Here is a 6000-nt window from a genome sequence, read left to right as displayed (position 1 = left end):
GAACGCGTTTTTCTCAAAACTATTTTTTTCGAGCTGGCGGTGAGGATATCCCGAGTTCTAATTGACCAATTTGCTTCAAATTTGGGTAGAATGTTCTTATTATATTCCTTCATCGGACGAACTTAGCTCGAAGTTATAACTTTTCATTCAGTATTTTTGAAAAAATCGGAATTGTTGAAAAATATTTCCAAAAAAAAAATTTTTTTTCAAACACGCCAGGACACCCACTTTTTTGGACCCCCTATTTTGACTCTAAACTAGAATACCATCTTAATTCTTTGAAAACTCATTGCAAACAAATAGTTGGGTACCACTCAGAATTGACTGTTTTAAGTTGCAACATGAACAAATTTTCCGATAAAACAGGTGGTGATCATTTGCTTTGAAGTAATTCTTCCGCGAACAACTTTTGTTGCACTCAACTCGTCTTGGAACACCCATACTATCGATTATTGTTTAATTTTTGGCTCATACGGTGTAAAGACCTGTTACGATGTCATAGCCGTACTTTGAGCCACTGCGCCTGAATTTTTTCAACATTTCTTTACTCCAATCGGCACAAGTCCTTCTTTGGGCAATGGTCAAATTATGCGGTATCCCACGAGAACAAATCTTCAAATGTTTATGCATTTCAAATCAAATGTTTATGCGTTTTTGAACTGGTCACACTAATGGTCAAAAAAACTGTATTGGCAAATAACAAAAAATTACCCCAAAAAATTTAGTTGTTTCTATTTTTGCACGGATTTTTCAAACGACCCTCGGGAGAACAGGTCCCACTATTGTTTCTTTTTCAGTGATGCAGATACCTAGCTTACGGCATTTTGAGATTTTCGTCGGAGATCGTCAGGTGGTATAAAAAAAGTAGGTTTAATTCTTCTCTACAAAAAAGACAACGAAACAAGTAAGAGAAAATAAAAACAAATATGTGTAATATGTATATGTATGTGCAGGTATACATATATACGTAATATGTATACCTGTACATACATATACATATTACACATATAGTGATATAATTAAAATCGTACAAACGCTCATACATTAATTTTCAAAAAATGTAGGTAAATAATATACTTTGCATATGAACTGGTACAGCCCGCGACAAATGATAGCACATTAATATTTTAAACAGTTTTAACTATTTTTTTCTATTTTACCACTATTTTTCTGAATTTTCACAATTTTTTTACAAAAGTGTACAGTTTATTGCCTAAAAAAAAAATGTAATATATTTATCAATCTTTATACAAAAAGTAGAAAAACTCTTCATGTAGCAAAAGCATAACATTTTTTTTACATGTAAAAAATGCCCAACACCGTCAAAGAAAATAATTACAGGGTTCGGCACTCAAAGTGTAACCAATTAAAAAGGCCATAAATTTGGTTTGGTAAATTACTTTTATTCAATTCAAAGTAAAAATGTATGGAAATAATGCAAAATTAAGAATCAATTGACTTTTGTCGATATAACCACCTTTTGCCTTGACTATGGCTTTGAGACGGTCCAGAAACGAATCGCAAGCTGCCCGAATGTAACTTGCAGGTATTTTGGACCACTCGCGGACAATGGCTTTTTCTTCAGCGGGTCGAGACTGGTGAATCTTTTAGTTCGGAACTTCCTCTCCAAAATGGCCCAAAGAGAATAATCCATCGGATTCGCGTCTGGTGAATTTCAGAGCCATTGTGTGGACGTTATGAAGTTCAGAACGTTGTTTTTTAGCCATTCTTGGTTCACTCGAGCTTTGTGAAATGGTGCCGATTCCTGTTGAACCCTCCATGGTCTGCCACCGAAATATTTATCTGCCTACGGCTTCAAATCAACCTCAAGAATACTTTGCCGATAATATTTCGTATTTACCTTGACGCCAGGCTCGATGAAAACGATTGGAGAGCGCCCATCTGCGGTTACAGCGGACCAAACCATTACCTGTGGCGGGTGCTGCCTCCTAGTGGCCAATCGATGACTCAAATTATCGTACGAACGGTCGGCCAATTAAACCCTATCGTTTTGGGAGTTTATGAATTGCTCAATTTGAAAAATTTTCTCGTCAGAAAACACAATGTTCGAAAATTAACCGCTTTCGGCCAAGCGAAGCAACTCCTTCGCTTTTTCAAGTCTGACTAGTTGCTGCTTTGGTGTGAAATCATGCGCCTCTTGGATATTGTAAGACTTGACTTTGAGATAATTTTCAGTATACGGCGAATGCTACGGTCAGATATTTTAAGTTCTTTCGCAATTTGATTGGCACTTCGATGGGGATTTCGCTCAAGTCGCTTCTTCACTTTTTGAACCATTTCACGTAATGTTGTAGTCTTTTGATGATCACCTCCATGATGTTTCGCGTTGCTACCAGTGTCATTGTAACGAGTACTTATGCGATAAAAAAAAAACTTTATTTCCTTTAAAGTGCTGGAGCTCACGAACAATCGCTGGTTGTGATTTTCCAGCCAAATGTAATGCAATCACACTATTACGTTTGAAATCCATTACTGATTTTATTTTTTTGCGTTTACTCTCGGCAAAATGTATCCGCGGGCTTGTAAACAATACTCTGTACAGTCATTTAGCCAACTAACAGCCCATGCATCAGCTGCGCGAGCGGTCTGGAATTAGTTACACTTCGAGTGCCGGACCCTGTAGGATGTATACAGGTATGCATAATGGACAAGTGATATAATTAAATCGCAGATACATTCATACATGAATTGTCAACAAAGGTAAGTAGATAAATACATTTGAACTGGTTTGAATGATGGCACATCAATATTTTAACCAGTTTTAACTACACTGTGTGACAAAAAAAAAATTAAATATACTTTTATGGAGACCTAGCACAACTTGTGGCTATAGAAAAACTAAGCAAAATGCTATAGGAGAAATTTCCAATACACCCCCAAAATCTCATTTTATGGCCATAAAACCGTTTTTCAGTAGGTTGATGTGAAGAATCACTCCTAACTTCGCCAATTTCCATCCGATTTCGAATTTGTTTTTTTAGTTCGAAAGAACAAAAACAAGCCTTTTTGACAGTGTGTTGACAATTTTTCTGAAATGACAACTGACGAGACTGTACGCGGAAGTATTTGGAATTTTTTTATTTTTCCTCTATTTTTTCAACTTTGACATAATTTTTACGACATTATCCGATATTGAGGATTTTTTTTAGTACACTACTGTTATAGTAAATCTAATTTTGCGTCGAATGAGCTATATTTGACAGTAATTGAATTAAAATTAATAGAGTTGTGTGAGTTTTAAGATTTTTTTTTTTCGTTGGAACTTCCAACTTGTATTTTACTGTATTTTTCTAGAAATTCTAATTTAAAGCCATGAATTTGCGATGAAAAGTTTTTGGAATTTTTCTAAATTTTTTTTATAATTTTTTGTATAAAATTTCAAAATTGGATTTATGTGGTTTTTGTTAGGCAATGGGCTATAATTTTCTACAAAAAATAATTAAAATTAAAAAACTGGTCAAAATGTTGAAGTGCTATCGTTTTGTCGCGGGGTGTATGTGCTTAACTAATAAATGTTAATATTTGTTCGTTATTTTCTTAGCCTAAGTGCGACACACCCACGGACCATTGAATAAATTGAATACATACACACACATATGCGTACATACTTATCTCAACATTACTTATGGTATTCTGTATTATCTTAATAATAGGAATTGCTATAAAATATTCTAGAAGGCCGTTTTTGTTCAATAAGTATGATGACTGCTGAATAAATAAATAAATGAATAAGGCACAGTAAGAAAAAGCTAATAAGTAAATTCTATTAGGGGATATAACATTTTTGTTTTCTTTTATTTAATAAATAACAATTCTGGTACCTATCAGTAAAGTAAATAAATAGTGCTTCAATTTGGGGTGTTCACAGTTCGTTTCAATTTGTGTCTGAAAATGTAGACATCTACAGGCGATAGAACTTTCAAGGACGCGAAAACTATCCGAGGCTAATAAACCATGCATGTAAACTTTTATTATTTGGAATTAAAACATATAATTGGGGCAATAGGACTGAATCCACAACAGTGCGCATTGTATGTCGAGCTAGAAGACGTATTGGGTTATAGAATTTGCAACGGTTGAAGATATCATCGACACGGAGAACAACAGTGCAATAGGCACTAGTCGCCATTTGATTCAATTACTGATGACGCCTTATTGAAGTTGGGCCGGAAGAAATGCCCTAAACCGGTAATGAGGGAGTAGAAAATGAAGCACAATATCATCAGCCTTCATTCCAGTGCAAGCAAATGCCGAGCCTCTAAACACTTCTGTAAAAAGTGTGCGAAAAGGCATATATTTTACAATGGTGCAGCTATCTCAAGTACTTGATAAATTCCAGTGTATTAGAGATAAGGAAACATCGGAGTGACATATGTAGATTTAGACCTGAAGTAGGAGGAGCTGACTTTTAAAGCTAAAGAAGTGAAACTGAAGGCAGAACAATTTAACTTTGAAGAAGAAAAATTTAAAAGTGACGTGCGACTCAAAATTTAAATTTAAAACTTAAGTCTCATCAAACCTTCACATTTTCAATTAGAATTTCTAGCAAAATTTTTGGTATACAGTTTTATAGTCTATTAAATATCATAAAGTGCTAGTGTGAGTTTTCCGAAAAATCCCGTTGAGTTTTGACAAACTTTTTACTGATGGCGTTGTTTTGCACGATTGATTGTTAAAGCCAAGTATTCTAAAGAAGAAAACAAAAAATGAATTCGCCTTGTTTCATTCTGTGCTGACAGCCACATGGTTACGGCGGCGGAAAAAAACAAATCAGCTAATTTCGCGATACCACCTTTAAAATTTCGCCTTGTTTCTAACTCGCACTTCAATATACTAAAATTTAATGAGTTATAAACCTGCCTACCAATAAGTTTTTTATAAATTTGTTGATTTTTTTTAATTTTTTTATAAATTAATGAAACGAATGGTGATCAATTTAGAGGCATTGGAATTTAAATTGAAATAAAATAACGAAATTCAAATTGATTGGGTCGTCTTTATTATTTTTGTGTAGAACCATTCATATTTCCTTTTCAAAGATAAACCCTTTCCCGTTAATACCAATTCTGAATGACTCGCTGGTGAACTTCGGTCGGTATCTCGTGAATAACTTTAGTAATGTTGGCTTCCAATGTCTCAATCGATGCTGAAGAATTTACATACCCCCACAAATAAAAGTCCAAAGGTGAGATATCACACGATATTGGTGGTCCAAGGCGGGAGATAAATTGCTCACCGAAACGATGACGCAGTAAATCCATTGTTTCACTCCTCTCAATGGATATAATGTTCTTGAATGACTTCTCGTTGCTCTTCAGTCCAAATACGGCAATTTCGCAATTTGAAAGCAATATTACTTGACGTAGGCCTCTACATTTTGAGACATTTTTAGCATCAAACTGTGAACACTCCTTTCTAGCAGTCGTCGTAAAATCGTCGCAAAACTTTAGTGGTATTGCCAGACATTTCTTCATTACGTTTAGTTTATAATTCATATTCTGCTTTGAACCTTTTTGGAAATTGTCATTGCGATGCTAATGTGCCGATTACAAGTGAAAAAGAAAACTGTTAAATGGATTGTGCTTCCGAAATGCACTATGTACATTTATTAAAGAATGATTCAAGTAAGTATTGTTTTCATACTAAACATAGTTTCTAACGGTGAACCTTTGAATGAGCGCTATGTAAATGAGGATGTCTATATTTTGGGACGCAATTTCGAACGAACTGTGAACACCCTAGGTGTATTTAAGGGAGATTTTCATAATAACTAAAATTTATTTGAAATGGTTAGGAAATTCAATTCAATTTCAATTCAATTTCAATTTATTTGATTTGTTTTGTACATAGTAAGACGGAGTCTTGTGGTAGTACATCTTCTTATAATTCTAGAATACGAGGATGGTATACATAGAAATTCTACTTAGATTTAAAACTATTTTAACTATTAAACTTATAGACTAAAACTTAGAGTAGTAA

This window comes from Anastrepha ludens, chromosome 4 (genome assembly GCF_028408465.1).
Source record: "Anastrepha ludens isolate Willacy chromosome 4, idAnaLude1.1, whole genome shotgun sequence".
Taxonomy (NCBI): domain Eukaryota; kingdom Metazoa; phylum Arthropoda; class Insecta; order Diptera; family Tephritidae; genus Anastrepha; species Anastrepha ludens.
Note: the sequence above shows the minus strand (reverse complement) of the source record.